We start from the raw sequence: 16,930 nt of genomic DNA on the forward strand, positions 1-16,930 counted from the left end.
GTGCCTCAGTAACCTCATCTGTAAAATGGGGATTAAGACGTGGGATATGACTGCGTTCAACCTGATCAGCTTATATCTTCCCCAGTTCTTAGAACAGTGCCTTGTACATAGTAAGTGCTTAATAAATACCACAAAAAAACCCAGAAAGTGACATTAAGCACCCCAAACTGAAGATGTTCATAGGGCCACAACTTGGAATCATATTCCGTAAAAGGATGGAAAGCACTATTGCTCCTTCTGAAACTTAATGCCACATTTCCATCACATCCTGTTTGAAAGAATTAATGCCCCTTGAAACAGTTTTTTTGAACTTTTTTATATTTTTGTGTATCACTGGGCAGTATATTGCCTACACAGCAGAATATGACGACAAATCTTAGTTTTGCTTCCAATAAAAATCTTTGGTTAGGACTGAATTTCCCAGGTGCAAGTTGGGAGACGATGTCAATTTTCAAGCTTGTCGGCTGTCTGTGGTCCTGAGTTTGTGAAATGGCTTCAGGTCAGACACAGTCTTTGTCCCATATGGGACTCACAGTTTTAAGCAGGAAGAAGAACAGGAATTTAATCCCCATTTTACAGGTGAGGAAACTGAGGCAAAGAGAAGTTTGTGATTTGTCCAAGGTTACGAAGCAGGCAAGTGACAAAGCCGAGATTAGATGCCAGGTCCTCTGACAACCAGGTCCATGCTCTTTCCACTAGGCCATGCTGCTTCTCTAGAACTACCAGGAGGAGATTGATGCTCAAAGGATGCCAATCTGGGGGCAGTGGGAAGAAAAGGATCTCTTGCTATCTCCCATCCCACTTAATTCACTTGACTTTCTCAAAATGTTTCCTCTCCATAATTCAACCAGCTTCACCCTCTAGTACCCTTCCCCCTCCGCCTCCCGATCTCCCCACTTAATAATAATAATGGCATTTATTATGCGCTTATTATGTGCAAAGCACTGTTCTAAGCGCTGGGAAGGTTACAAGGTGATCAGGTTGTCCCATGGGGGGCTCACAGTCATAATCCCTACTTTACAGATGAGGGAACTGAGGCACAGAGAAGTGAAGTGACTTGCCCAAAGTCACACAGCTGACAACTGGCAGAGCCGGTATTTGAACACATGACCTCTGACTCCAAAGCCTGTGCTCTTTCCACTGAGCCACGCTGCTTCCAGAACTGGGGTAAATCTGGGCTTTTGTTTGATACATGGAGTTTTTCCCAGGACTCATTTAACAGACCCTCACTCCGTCTTTGAGGTTGGCTCCAATTTACTCTAGAGATTCTTTAAGTTATAGACTCCTCGAGGGCAGGGAATGTGTATTTGTCTTCTGTTGTACTTTTTCAAGGCTACAGTACAGTGTGTTATCAATAAGTACTTGTGCTTTAACTACTCTGCACTGATAGGCCCCAAACCTTACAGAATGTAAGGCTTCTTGTAGACTGTGAGCTTCTTGTGGGCAGGGATTGTGCCTACCACCTCTACTGTATTGTGCTTTCCCAAGTGCTTAGTACAGTGCTTTGCACACAGTAAGCATTCAAATACCACTGATTGATTGATTAAGCTAGGAACACAACCTAAGCCATAATCCTGCCCCCTCGTAATAATAATGGCATTTGTTAAGCGCATACTATGTGCCAAGCACCGAACTAAGTGCTGGGGTAGATACTATTCATTCAATCATAGTTATTGAGCACTTAGTGTGTGCAGAGCACTGTACTAAGCTCTTGAGAGAGTACAATACAATAATAAACAGACGTATTCCCTGCCCACAACAAGCTAATCAGCTTGAACATAGTCCCTATCCCACAAGGGCCTCAAAGGATAACTAGATGACAAGAAAAAAAAAAAAAAAATGTTGCATTCACAATGGAGTATGGGATAAACTGCCACTCTGTTACTGCTTTATCACACACAGCAAAAACCGAGAGACAGAGCACATTTGATGGTTCCAATAAGGTTCCTGCCTGAATTGGAAATGTGTAAGCAAAATAAAAGGGAAAGAAAACAATAACTCTGCATCAGACTCCAACTCCAATTTGCCTTAAGGCACTCAATCAGCTCTCTCCGTCCTCTCTGACCTCGATGATCTCCTACAACCCATTCTGCACACTTTGCTCCTTTAATGCCAACTACTCACTGGGCCTTGATCTCGTCTATCCCATCGCTGACCCCTTGCTCACGTCCTTCCTCTGGACTGGAACTCCCTCCTCCTTCATATCCAACACACCACCACTGACCCCACCTTCAGAGATCTAATAAAAATCACATCTTCTTCAAGAGGCCTTCCCCGACTAGGCCCTCCCTTCTGCATTGTGTACTCCGTATGAACTTCAATACTCACGCCACCCTCAACCCCACAGCATTTATGTAAATATCCTTATGCTCTCCCATTTCTCCTCTTTGTAATTTATTTTAATGTCTGTCTCCCCCTCTGTGGACAGATATCACGTCTATCAACTATTGCGTTGTACTCTCCCAAGTGCTTGTTTACTGCTCTGCACATAGGAAATTCTCAAAAAAAATCTTTGATCGATAAGTCATCAAGAGAGGAGGCAGAAATACTGTAGTTCCTTACAATTAATGATAAACTGAACTGATGCCACTTTAAATATATCAGCCATTTCCCTGGCAATAGCAGGGCATTAACACTACCAGGAAGTGAACCTTATTACCTAGCTAAACGTGGACAGAATCTTGATAATTTGGAACCATTTAAACTACAGCAACCGCCTCCTTTGCACGTAAAGGCTCCAAAAATGATGTTTTGGTATAGGACTTTTGCATCAATGGAATTAGGATTTATACTGATTGGCATACTTGAAAAGACAAGCATCTGGAAAATAACCTTTCATATTTAAACTCTACGACTTAAAAATCGGAGTAGTAAGAGGGGGTTTTTTGAAACGCTTCTCAAGCCATTAAAAACCTATTTGAATTCAGCCCCGCCAGATATGGAAACAAAAGAAAAAGTTAAGCTCTGGACTTCTCGATTTGGTAGGATTTCTGCAGACCTAAGACTCTCAGAGTGGTATTCGAGAAGAGACCCACAGTTTCCAGGCATAATTCATTAGTGTTAAAAAAACATGGAACAGGAAAGAGACACCCAAGTATGCATCTTCTTGTCCAGAACCTAAATATCTGGAGAGCCAGCTTAGCTGTCTCTTGCTAAAAGGCTGCTCAGCCACCTCACTTGAAAGTTACATCGGAACCGACAGAGTAATAAGCAGCTTTCACATCTTGGTGCAGAAAGGAAGAAAATGCCAGAACAGCCTGGGAGCAAAGGCACCTTTCAGAATCACTCTGAATCTGGAGGCCCAGCTCAATGTGAAGCATTTAGACATTGCAAACTTCCCCCTTCCTACCCTGGCTTTCACCTACTGCTGTTTGTACCTCAAAATTAAAAAGCCACCTGGGATAAGTTCAAACAATTTTCCCCATAGCTCTAAAACCATTAGGTGGAAAAATACTTACCTGGCTATTCAATTATCCTAACACATTAGTTTTCTCATCTCACATTCTAATTTCTGGCTGGCATTCACTAAGGTGGAAAATGAATACGTGTTGACTAGCTGATGAGGACAGATGGGATTTTCCCGACACAGTTCAATCACTGCATCTCAGTCCCGATAGTTAAGTAACCTGTTACAAGAATCTCTGATGTTTCCATGAAGCATTGGCAAAACTGCTACTCAAAATCAAGTTCTACAATGGCTTCTGATGTCTAATGGGGACTGCAATGAGAGCAAAAAACTCAAACATTCCCTTTAGAATTGATTCCATCTGAGTTGGTGCCAGGAATTCCAAAATACAAAGCTAACTACAACGTAAACAATAACTCACCTTATACTGTATCAACCAAAAGAATGAACAGCCATGTTGTCGGAAGGGGTTATGTGTATATATACACTCTCTCTCACTCACTCACTCACTCTCTCTCTCTCTCTCTCTCTCTCATATCTATGGCATTTATTGAGCACTTACTATGTGCAGAACCCTTTACTAAGCGCTTGGGAGAGTGCAATACAACAGAATTAGCAGACATGTTCCCTGCTCACAGCAAGTTTAGGAATCTAGAGGGGGAGACAGACATTAATGTGAATAAATATGAATGCATGAATGCATATATTTTAAAAAATAACTACTGACAGTGAGACCCTAATCCACGTGTCTGAGCGTGGCTAAAAAGACCAATACACAACCAATCTTTCCTTCCATTTGGTTTATACAAAGTAGACCTTTGCTGAATCCATGAGTTCACCCATACCAGGCCTGACTCTTTCCAAGTCTGCATCTTGGAATCCAATCTTTATTAAATCTTTTCCTTCAGGAGAGCCATTCCTCTCTGGATTGCTGTCCTCAGAACTGGTCATTCTCCCTCAGATTTTCCAAAAACCCCGGTTATGTTGCGCTGATTGGGATGATGAACAATATGCCTGACTAGACAGGCTCTTCTGAGGTCTCCCTTCCTCCAGTCCATATTTCACCCTGCTGCCTGATTCATTTTCCTAAAAATCCCCTCTTCTCACCCTTCCCCATTCCTCGAAATCCTTGAGTGGTTACACATTTATGTATGCTCATCTGGCGTTCTTTTATCAGGGATATGATCTATTCAGTGAACTTAGTCCTTACATGAAGGATCTTGGTGCGCAGCTGGATCAACTGGCAATGGATGCGGCAAAGGAGAAGAGAGATATGGAGCAGAAGCATTCCACCATCCAACGGAAGCCCAGCCCACACCCTTCACTACTTTGCCACTAACCTCCTCACTGTGCCTCATTTTCGTCTGTCCCGCCGTCGACATCCGGCCCACGTCCTTCCCCTGGCCTGGAATGCCCTCCCTCCACACATCTGCCAAGCTAGCTCTCTTCCTCCCTTCAAAGCCCTACTGAGAGCTCACCTCCCCCAGGAGGCCTTCCCAGACTGAGCCCCCCTTTTCCTCTCCTCCTCCCCACCCCCCAGCCCTACCTCCTTCCCCTCCCCACAGCATTTGTATATATTTGTACAGATTTATTACTCTATTTTACTTGTACATATTTACTATTCTATTTATTTTGTTAATGGTGTGCATATAGCTTTAATTCTATTTGTTCTAACTAATTTTGACATCTGTCTAAATGTTTTGTTTTGTTGTCTGTCTCCCCCTTCTAGGCTGTGAGCCCATTATTGGATATGGACCGTCTCTATATGTTGCCAATTTGTTCTTCCCAAGCGCTTAGTACAGTGCTCTACACACAGGAAGCGCTCGGTAAATTACGATGGAATGAATGAATTTCTTTCTACATCGAGCTGGAGCTCCTGACTATTGGCTGTAAGTTGCTCTTCAACTCTCTCCCCACTACTTAGCCACTTTCTTCTTCCACTACACCCCAGCTAGAGCTCTTTGTTCCTCTCTAGCTAACCTACTTCCTGTGCCTTGTTTTTGTCTCTCCCACATGCAACCCCTTATTCACACCTCCTCCTCCTACCTGAAACTCCCTCCCACTTCAAATCCACCAGACACCAGCTCTCCAACTCTTTTGAAATCCCTTATTCTCCAGGAAATCTCCCCTAATTATTTTTCCTCTCCCCAAGTCGTCATTTTCACTCCACCTCCACAGTTTCGCACTTACAATAACACACAGCAATGCAGTAGATATTGACTTACATATTCTATTATTTTGCCACCTATTCATGTACATGTAACTCTTTCCAGGTACTTTACCCTCCTACCTGTAAATCATTTTATGCCTGGTCCACATGTTATGTTATAAACTGAATGGAGGCAGGATTTTTGTGTGTGGTATTTCTTAAGTGCTTATTAAATTAGCACTGGGGTAGATACAAGTTAATCATGCTGGATATGGTCTATGTCCCACATGGGGCTCCCAGTCAATTCTCATTTTATGGATGAGTAAACTGAGGCACAGAGAAGTTAAGTGATTTGACCAAAGTCACCCAGCAGCAAAGCAGCAGAGCCAGGATTAGTAGCCAGGTCCTCTGATTCCCAGGCCCATGCCTTTTCCAGTAGGCTATGCTACTTCTCACCAAACGATCAAGCTCCCCATTCATGACTGATGCATGCCTCTCTTGGCAAAGCCGCCTCATCGGGGCCTTGGGTGTCCTTAGCCCCCACTGAGGGACATGAAGAATCCACCCACTGCAGCTGTACCAATGCTTGCCTCACTCAAATGCCCAGGGCTTATGGGCCTGTGGACTACCAGAAACACCTGTGGGTACATGGCACTGACAGAAGATATTTGAAAAACTTCCTAAATAGTTATGACAGAGTGAACTCTTGGAGAGTGCAAGAGCCACTTCCACATAAATGTACACGAATTTGGGTGGCCCCGTCACAAAACTGGAGCACAAAAATAGCTAGCTACCAGCATGTTCTTCCCCAGAGGACAATCTACCATCAACCCTCTTCAGGTGAAATATGTGTTATGTTTTGAGGGAATGTGACATGCATTCTTGCTAATTTTATCATTCCTAGTGTGCCGTCAAGTATTCACTGGGCACTCAATCAATTCTCAGTGGAATGAATAAGATAAACATTATCCAGAAGATATCTGTTGAGTCCCTATAGCTCCTCAGAGTCCAACAACATTTAAAAAAAAATCAAGAGAATATCTGCCTTAGTGAAAGCACAGTAATATTTTATTACACCCAACAATGTATTTCACACTACAGAGCAGTAAAACCAAGAACATAAAAAAGATCTCTAAGAATATTCACAAAAGGTTTTAAAAAACCCTCAGATTTTCAATAGAAATGCCCAAGACTTCAATGTCAGTGTGGTGCCCCACAGCACTTCTGTACATTTCTGTAATTTATATCAATGTCTGCCTCCTCCTCTAAGCTCCTTGTGAGCAGGGGACCTATCCACTAACTCCATTTTATTGTACTCTCCCAAGGGCATAATATGAAGAGAGTAGCTTCTATCACCTTAGCTTATCACCCTCCCCTCCTAGTGTCCATTGTAATAAGGGATGAATCAATCATATTTATTGGGTGATTACTATGTGTGCTGAGTACTCAGTCAATCATATTTATTGAGTGCTTACTGTGTGCAGAGCACTGTACCAAGCGCTCAGGAGAGTACTATTCAATAGAGTTGGTAGACCAGTTTCTTGTCCACAACAGTGGGAGAAGCAGACATTAAATACTCTGGGGACTGCAAATGAAAACTTATCCTCAAGTAGTTTACAATCTAACAAGAAAGGAAATAAGAGCACAGGAGCAGGACAGCGACCCTGAGCTCTGATTAAAGGTTTTTCCAGGCTTCTGGCTGGCTCAGTCAAATGAGATTTACCTGGACTTTATATTATGAAGACCAGTATATTTTCTTATTTAACTCTAATGCTGTCTCCCAGTTCCCTGAATGAAACATTAAATACCACAATAAAAGGCTTCTAAAGAGCCCTGCTAGACACAATTGTGTCCTCAAACTCATCTGAAGTCAATGAATAGTATTTATTGAGGACCTACTGTGGGCAGAGCTCTGCACTCAGGGTTTGGAAGCTTTTCTTTTGAAAAGAAAAAAAAAAAGGAAGCAAATAGGAAAGCCTTCAAGCAGATCAGCCTAAATGAGATACACTTTAAAACTCATTTCCAGGGCTGAACTTTATAACTGGCCTTATAAATGACTTATTCAGCAAGTACCCCAAATTCTCCAACTTTTAGGCTGATGCAGTGAGGGACAGAAATGGGGTGGGTTACACTTGGCTCCTTTGAAGAGCCGGCCTCAAGTTAATGGGGGAAGATTTGAGTCCAGAGTTGGGTGGAAAATTTTGATGCAAAAAACCATCAACCTCCCAAGCAGTTTGCTTAATGAAGCAGTTAGCTTAGTATAGTTGTTCAAAGCAACGCTCCTTTAACTTAAGTGGACTGCATAACAAAATAAAAATAAAACGAAATGAAACTACGCTAATAACTTTTGGAGGAGAGAGATTTTTCAGGTTAAGGAGTTTCTTCCCTGATCGATGTAGTGGTAATTGCCCTACTCTCTGCTCCAAGGAAGAGGGGGAGGCTCACAAACCCTGTGAATCCCACGGAGAGCACAAGGTTGTTAGGAATTGAGTTTCCAATTCAAGTGTCTCATTACCTAACCCATCAGTAGGTTTCTGTCTCTCTCCCCCACAACCTCTTCCTTTCCCCTTCCCCTGAGTTCCCTACCCCAAAAGACATCTGTAATTTATTGGTTTTAATGTCTGTCACCCCCTCTAGACTGTAAGGCTCATTCTGGGCAGGAATATGTCTGTTTACTATTATACTGTACTATACCAAGCACTCAGTACAATGCTCTGCCCACAGTAAGCGCTCAATAAATAATGTTTGAATGAAACACCAAACACACAAAAAAAAACCCAGAGGGGGGCAAGAATGACAATAGAAAACAAAATCATGTATAGCTCTTTCCAGATTCCTCCAACACATCTACCAGAGGGGGTGGGTTGGGGAAAAACACTTTGAAGCTATGCAAATTTGTTCTCAGCTGCAGTTAATAGCAAATCTAGCAAATAAAATGTGATCTAGAGAGATCAATGCAAATTTAAAACCTCACTTCTCATTACCAGCTCTTGGATTTCAGCCATGAATGTGCTGACCTTTTTTCATCCTCTCCTGCACCAATGGCTGCCTACCATGGTTTACTCAGTGATTATCAATCATCCAAGAAAAAAAAAAAGGAGGCGGGAGGTGTTCACAGAATTACTTCCAAGTTTAAAAGAGATTTTGACAGGTCACAAGCCTCTTGGGATGGAAGATGTAAAGCTTTATATCACAAAGTAAAATCCTATCAAAAAGTTCAATCAAAATATTAAAATGAAGGCAATGTTTTTCCTTCGAATCCAAATGACCAAAATTAATTTCACATAAAAGATAAATATCAATCCTAAGAATGTAAAAGCATTATTAAAGGTAACAAAGGAAGAGTTGAAGCTATCAAGAAGAAACTCCTGAACAGGTCTATTAAGTCGCTTTCCCTTAGATGGTAAGATGGCTGGTTCTAGGTATCGTCGTCACAGTCTCCATCCCCGTCCCCTGAGCCCAAGACCTCTGTTTGGCCAGTGGGGTGGAAGTTCTCTCTCCCCTCATTCCCAGAACACCACCTGAAAGGGTGCAGGAATAAATTCACCTATAGGCCCAACATTCCTAGAACATTGCAGGGAATCACATCTCTTCCAAGAGGCCTTCCCTGACTAGGCCCTCATTTCTCTACCCACCTTCCCCCTGCGCCGACTACGAACTAGATTGCAAACTCCTTAAGTAATTTGATTCTCACTCACCCCAGTCCCACAACCCTTATGTACATATTCTTATGCTTTTTTTCCCTTATCTGCAATTTGTTTTAATGTCTGTCTCCCCCTGTAATAATAATAATAATAATGGTATTTGTTAAGAGCTTACTATGTGCCAGGCACTATTCTAAGCACTGGGGTGGATACAAACAAATCAGGGTGGACACAGTCCCCGTCCTACATGAGGCTCACAGTCTGAATCCCCATTTTTACAAATGAAGTAACTGAGGCACAGAGAAGTTAAGGTGCCTCAGGCCCCTTGGCTTCCCAATTAGTTGACCCAAGCTCAATATGGGCATAGAATGTGTCTGTTTATTGTTCTACTGTACTCTCCCATGTGCTTAGGACAGTGCTTTGCACACAGCACACACTAAATGTGAAAATGAATGAATGCTTCTCGTTCAAGTCATACAACCTCTGCAGTGAGAGTACACCAACCCCCAAGGCACCTGCATCTAATAATACTAATAATGGTATTTGTTAAGTGCTTACTATGTGCCAAGCACTGTTCTAAGTGCTGGGCTAGATATAAAGTCACCAGGTTGACCCACATATCTAGATTCCCTCGCCCCCGCGTTCTTACTTGATGACCGGAGCCAGGGGGCTGAACGTCTCTTCACGGGAGCAGAGCATGTCATTGGAGATGTTGCTGAGGAGAGTGGGCTCGTAGAAGTTTTCCCCTGACTTGTGTCGCGTTCCCCCATCACGACCGTGGCCCCTTTGGATACAGCATCTCTCACATACTTCTCTACCTTTTCCACGGCTTTTTGTAGATTATAAGCACGTGAGCAGGATCCACATTTACTACCTCAACCGTACTGTACTCTTCCTAGCATTTAGTTCAGTGCTCTGCATTTGCAAAATGCTCAGTAAATACCATTGGTTGATTGACTAATCCCCAGTCTATCCTCCATCTCCTCTGATTCCCTTCTCTTCCCTCAGTTCCATATTTCCCATCAGACAGCTCCCTGCAGCTTTATGATGAACCAAGAAGGTCAGCTGCATTGGATGGATGGGCCTTGCGCAGGGGGGAGGCAACAATGAAGGTCATGAGAGAAGGCTAGAAAAGGCAGCTCTACATAAAAAATTAAGCATTTTTCTCTTAGGGGACTACTCATCTCATCCTCTATCAATTCATGGATTCTCCCTGGTGGCGCTTTTGTCTAGGCTACATGGCAAAGTGAAAACCCTCAAGGTGCCTTTTGCAGGCAGGGTGCTCCACTTGAAAACAAAGCTTCTTTAATGCCACCTTAAAAAATGCATTTTTGCTGATGTGGTTTCATGAAGGGAAATAGCTTCTCTTTTGATAAAAATGATTGATAAGTTGACTGGAAAAAAAACCCATCCCACTCTGAGTGAAAAACATACCAAACTTTTCCTTGCGATCTCCCCACCCCGCTTCATTCCCGGACCTGAATTCACCCCCTCGAGGTGTGGAATGGCAGTGAAAAGAGGACATTTTCATTCATTCATTCAATCGTATTTACTGAGCGCTTACTGCGTGCAGAGCACTGTACTAAGCACTTGGGAAGTACAAGTTGGCAACATATAGAGACGGTCCCTACCCAACAGTGGGCTCACAGTCTAGAAAGGGGAGACAAAGAACAAAACAAAACATATTAACAGAATAAAATAGATAGAATAAATATGTACAAGTAAAATAAATAGAGTAATAAATACGTACAAACATATATACATACATACAGGTGCTGTGGGGAAGGGAAGGAGGTAAGGCGGGAGAGATGGAGAGGGAGAGGAGGGGGAGAGGAAGGAGGGGGTTCAGTCTGGGAAGGCCTCCTGGAGGAGGTGAGCTCTCAGTAGGGCCTTGAAGGGAGGAAGAGAGCTAGCTTGGTGGATGTGGGGAGGGAGGGCATTCCAGGCCAGGGGGATGACGTGGGACGGGGGTCGACGGCGGGACAGGCGAGAACGAGGCACGGTGAGGAGATTAGCAGCAGAGGAGTGGAGGGTGCGGGCTGGGCTGGAGAAGGAGAGAAGAGAGGTGAGGTAGGAGGGGGCGAGGTGATGGACAGCCTTGAAGCCGAGGGTGTGGAGTTTCTGCCTGATGTGTAGGTTGATTGGTAGCCACTGGAGATTTTTGAGGAGGGGAGTAACATGCCCAGAGCATTTCTGGACAAAGACAATCCAGGCTGCGGCGTGAAGTATGGATTGAAGTGGGAAGAGACAGGAGGACGGGAGATCAGAGAGGAGGCTGATACAGTAATCCAGACGGGATAGGATGAGAGCTTGAATGAGCAGGGTAGCGGTTTGGATGGAGAAGAAAGGACAGATCTTGGCAATGTTGCGGAGCTGAGACTGGCAGGTTTTGGTGACGGCTTGGATGTGAGTGGTGAACGAGAGAGCGGAGTCGAGGATGACGCCAAGGTTGCGGGCTTGTGAGACAGGAAGGATGGTAGTGCCGTCAACAGTGATGGGAAAGTCAGGGAGAGGGCAGGATTTGGGAGGGAGGATTTCATACCAAATCAACCAGTGGAGCAACTGAAAATGATAGCCAGAACTAACAAAAGTCAGAGCTCGGTTTCAGTAGGCTATCTCCTGGTTGCTTACGTGGAAATCACCTACTTGTGTGAACTGACAGGAGCCTTAACATCCAGCTAATTTGACACCCCTTCATGGAAGCCAAGGTTGCTGAAGAAATCACCCAGCAGTGTAGCAGGGAGGAATCCTTTGGCAGTATGGTTGAAACCTCCAGAGAAGACTGATCACTTTTTGCTGCGATCAGAGTTGGGTATCCTTGCAAATGACCACGCACTGAGGCAATGTCAGGCTTCTGCCACATTTGAACTTTGGGGTCCCAGTGAGGGAAGGGCTGGGGTGGAGGAGAGGTGAGTGGTACCAGGTTCTAGTGGGACAGGGAGGAGTTGGAACAACAGAACTCCTGGAGGAGTCCTGGAGAAGTCATGATTATTGGACTAGGGAATGGACCCACTGGAATGTGTCAGTCAGTCAACTGTATTTATTGAGCGCTTTGTGTGCAGAGCAGTGTATTAAGCGCTTGGGAGAGTACAATATAACAGACACATTCCCTGCCCACAATGAGCCTACAACCTAGAGGGGGAGACCAACATTAAAATAAATAAATTACAGATATAGACATAAGTGCTGTGGGGCTGGGGGAGGGGAGGATGAAGAAAAGGAGCAGGTCAAGGTGACACAGAAGAGAGTGGGGAAAAAAAGAAAGGAGGGCTTTGTCAGGGAAGGCCTCTTGGAGAAGATGTGCCTTCAGTAAGGCTTAAAGAGGGGGAGAGCAATTGTCTGTTAGATATGAAGGGGAAGAGCATTCCAGGCCACAGGCAGGACATGGGCGGCGAGATAGAAGAGATCAAGGTACAGTGAGAAGGTTAGCATTAGAAGAGTGAAGTGCATGGGATGGATTGTAGTAGGAGAGTAGTAAGGTGAGGGTGGTGGGGCAAGGTGATTGAGTGCTTTGAAGCCAATGGTGAGGAGCCTGAACACTTCCTCCAAAAGCAAAATCTCGGAGGTCCCAATGTTATTGTCATGGACTGTGTTGATAATTTACTGTTTTGGCTGCATTTATCATGCTAATTTTTTCAGCTGTCCACCACCGGGTCCCCTCCTTTTTTTTTTTTACACTGAAAGATCTCCTGAGACTATGGATGATTATCCTCCTGCCTTTCCTCAGCACTTAGAAGAGTGCGTTGTACAAATAAAGCACGTAGCAAATGCAATAACAATAATAATGATACCATTCATCATGTACTTGCTACAAGCTACACAGATTACAATGCCTCCAAGCCAAACCAAAGTATAATTGTGCTCTCTGCAGCACCCAGGCGCTGAGAGAACGATGGTGTTCAATCAATCCTTACTGATAATAATAACTATTGCCTGGAAGCTAACACATGCAAGAGTGATAGGCTAATTTGTCAGTGATAAGAATCCGAAGGAGGAAACGGCTGTTGTCACATCTTGTTCAGAAGCATGAATTCAGTCAGATTTCGCACCATGGATGAGACCAACAACTTTCGGAGGAATGTTACCTTATGTTTTCTTCAAAAGCATTCAGATCCTAAACATGAACACCTCGGTTTGGAACAAGTGACTGACCACCACTTTTGGGACTGTAAAATCTATTTGTTGTCCTGTGGGTTAAAAAAAAATCCAACCCAGCCACTACTTTCTAGGAACATAAAGCTTTTTACAGGAGAAACTGGCAAAGTACTTATATGTTACGGCACAGGTTTGAGGCCATAGTTCCTCACATCAAACTAGGTGTCCTTCACCATCAAAACGGCATTCACTGAATGCCCACAGTGTACAGCACTGTACTAGGCGCTTGGGAAATGTGCAGTGGAATTAAAAGATGTGGTCTCTGCCCTTGAGGAACGTACAGTCTAATTATTATTATAATTGATATTATTATTAAGGTAGTTGTTAAGCGCTTACTATATGTCAAGCACCATTCTAAGTGCTGGGGCAGATATAAATCAATCAGGGTGGAACAGTCCCTGTTCCACTCACGGCTCACAGTCTTAATCCCCACTTTACAGATGAGGTAATTGAGGCACAGAGAAGTAAAGTGACTTGCCCAAGGTCCCACAGAAGACAAGCGGTGGAGCTGGGATTATAACTCAGGTCCTTCTAACTCCCAGGTCTTTGCTGGCAACACTACTTTCAATGTGTTTGTCTGGTATCTACCCATTCATTCATTCAATTGTATTTCTGAGTGCTTACTGTGTGCAGAGTATTGTACCAAGCACTTGGGAGAGTACAATATAACTACAAGCAGAGACATTCCCTGTCACAACAAGCTTACAGAATCCAGTCTACCCCATCTCACCTGGCCCCTGCTGTCATGTAGGAGAAAGGGACTGCTTTCGGGCCCAGGGGAGGAATGCCCAGGTTGGCATGCAGGTACTTAGGGCTCCTGAGATGCCACTTTAATTCATTTCATTCACTGAGCCACAGAGTTCATTCATTCATATTTACTGAGCGCTTTCTGGGTGCAAAGCACTGTACTAAGCACTTGGGAGAGTACAATATAACAATAGTCCCAATCAATCCATCAATGGTATGTATGGGATGAGCCTGGCTTTGGGAGTCAGAGGTCATGGGTTCTAATCCTAGCTCTGCTGCTTGTCAGCTGTGTGACTTTGGGCAAGTCACTTAAGTTCTCAGTGCCTCAGTTCCCTCATCTGTAAAATGGGGATTAAAACTGTGATCCCCACGTGGGACAACCTGATAACCTTGTATCCTCCCCAGTGCTTAGAACAGTGCTTTGCACATAGTAAGCGCTTAACAAATGCCATCATCATCATTATTATTATTATTATTATGGGGTGCTTGTTGTGTGCACAGCACTGTGCTAAGTACTGGAGGGAGTACAATAGAAAGAACGAGTATAAGTGATCCCTGCCCAAAAGGAGTTAGAGATATGTATCAGGTAGCACTACTACTACATCTACTAAATGGCATTTGTTAAGCACTTACTATGTGCTAGGCACTGTACTAAGCACTGGAGCAGCTAAGTCCTTAAACATATCTTTATTGTGGCCAAGAGGGCAGGGGTTATATCCTGCAGGGAAGAGAGAGGAACACAGTCCCCACAAACCCATAATAACCAGATTCCTTCTAAACAAAAGGCACAACACCAAGAATAATGATCACAGTGAATGCAGAGACCATCTAACCAGATCCTTCCTATTAATATTTACGTGGCACCCACTGGGTTCGTAGCCCTGCATCAGTCATTTACTATAAATAATTTTTAATGCATAGCCAACTCCCACACTGTGCTGGGCATGGTAAATAATATAAAAAGATTGAGCTGGGACTTAAATTCGGGGAATGAAAATCCAGAGATAAATGTAAAGGGTCCTCTTGGGAAGTAATGCAATTTTACATATTCTTTGCCGAGTACTTTGAGGGGAAAGAAGCATAGTCTGAGGCTCCCAGCCTGATTAATCGATGTTATTAAGGTTCAGGATGCAGCAGGGATACTAACCAACAGATCAAGCAGATAGAGAGGCAGCGTGGCTCAGTGGAAAGAGCCCGGGCTTTGGAGTCAGAGGTCATGGGTTCAAATCCCGGCTCCGCCACTTGTTAGCTGTGTGACTTTGGGCTAGTCACTTCACTTATCTGGGCCTCAGTTCCCTCATCTGGAAAATGGGGACTAAGTCTGTGAGCCCCACGTGGGACAACTTGATTACCTTGCATCTACCCCAGCGCTTAGAACAGTGCTTTGCACACAGTAAGTGCTTAATAATTAATGCCATCATTATTATTATCATCAACGGCAAACCAGCTGGCTGCAGGCCTAATGATACAGGTAAACACAACCTATGAAGTTATCCACCCTGTCAGTAGTCCCTCCAAGTCATATTTCTGGGATTCACCCCAGCGCTTACAACAGTGCCTGGCACATACTAAGCACTTAAATACCACAATTATTATTATCATCATTATTATTATTAAAATGCAGTGAGAAAAAGATTGAGAAGATATTTGGTCAGTTGACAACATCCACTGTATTGCCAACCCATGTGGTGCAAATTAAGTCACTCAATCAACATATTTATTGAGTGCGTAATATGTAGAGCGTGTATTGAGCATGTAGAGAGTGTACTGAGTGAACACAGAGCAGGGCACTTGGGAGAGTGCAACATTACAGTGTAACAGACACATTCCCTGCCCACAACAAGCTTATGGTCTAGAGGAGGTGACAGACATTAATATAAATAAAGTATGGGTATGTACATAAGTGCTGTGAGGCTGACACAGAAGGGCGTGAGAAAAAATACTTTATTCCAGATCATGATTCCTGGGGCCTTTTGCTTTTCATGAGGGGTATACCTGCCAGTTCCAAGATTTATCGAAAGTGTTTAGTGCAGCTCAGTATAGTGCTTAACACCTCAATAAATACCACTGATGTATTGATACTGAGTCTAAGGGATTAACTAGGGACTCTCATCAGTCTGGCATACAGTGCTCTTTGGAACAGGTGTTATAAGAAACATTTTCCTAAAACCCTAGATGGTTAAAATGCAAAAGGGAACACAGGAGTCCAAATTGAGCTCAAGCTGCCAGAGAAATACAAAAGCAATTAACACTCACAGGACTAAGACAATCGTACACTGTATGACTGCAGGAGGAAAAAAACAAACCATAATCATTACATTCTATGAAAAATGGCACAGCAGATTGGGAACAGAAAGGAGATAAGCAAAGAGAAAATCTGCTTGAAAAGCCTTCATCCAAAATTTGAACCAAGGTCTTAAGACTTCTTTATGCTCCTGAACAATTCTGAAAGGGCTGCGTGCACACAAATGGGCTGGAGCAGGACAGCACTTAGAATGGAGCACTGCATGTCTGCTGGGTGCTCAATAAACACCATTATTACTACTACTACCAAGAGATGAGCTTTTGTGAGGGGAAAAAGGGGGTGGTAAACATCTGAAAAATGGGTGGAGGTTGATTGGGGAAGGAGCAAAGCAATAAAGCCTTTTTGCAAGGGCTATTGAGATACACATTTAAGAAGGAACACATTCTCCAATGATGCATGGCTCAGAAATGTCCGGGAAAACTCTCCCAAACCAAGTTCCGCACAGAACTCACTCAAACGATGAAACAGCATGTGGGACAGTCAGTGGTTGTGGGACTTCCAGGGAGGTTTCGTGGTGAGTCACA

At 43.7% G+C, this 16,930-nt stretch overlaps 1 protein-coding gene across 10 annotated transcripts in view; it reads right to left on the reverse strand.

The window, feature by feature from the left end:
- The window catches only part of CADPS2 (calcium dependent secretion activator 2), a 371,455-nt gene that overhangs the window by 274,804 nt on the left and 79,721 nt on the right, over positions 1 to 16,930 (reverse strand). The window lies entirely within an intron of this gene.

Source organism: Tachyglossus aculeatus, chromosome 10, assembly GCF_015852505.1.
Source record: "Tachyglossus aculeatus isolate mTacAcu1 chromosome 10, mTacAcu1.pri, whole genome shotgun sequence".
In the NCBI taxonomy this organism is placed as follows: domain Eukaryota; kingdom Metazoa; phylum Chordata; class Mammalia; order Monotremata; family Tachyglossidae; genus Tachyglossus; species Tachyglossus aculeatus.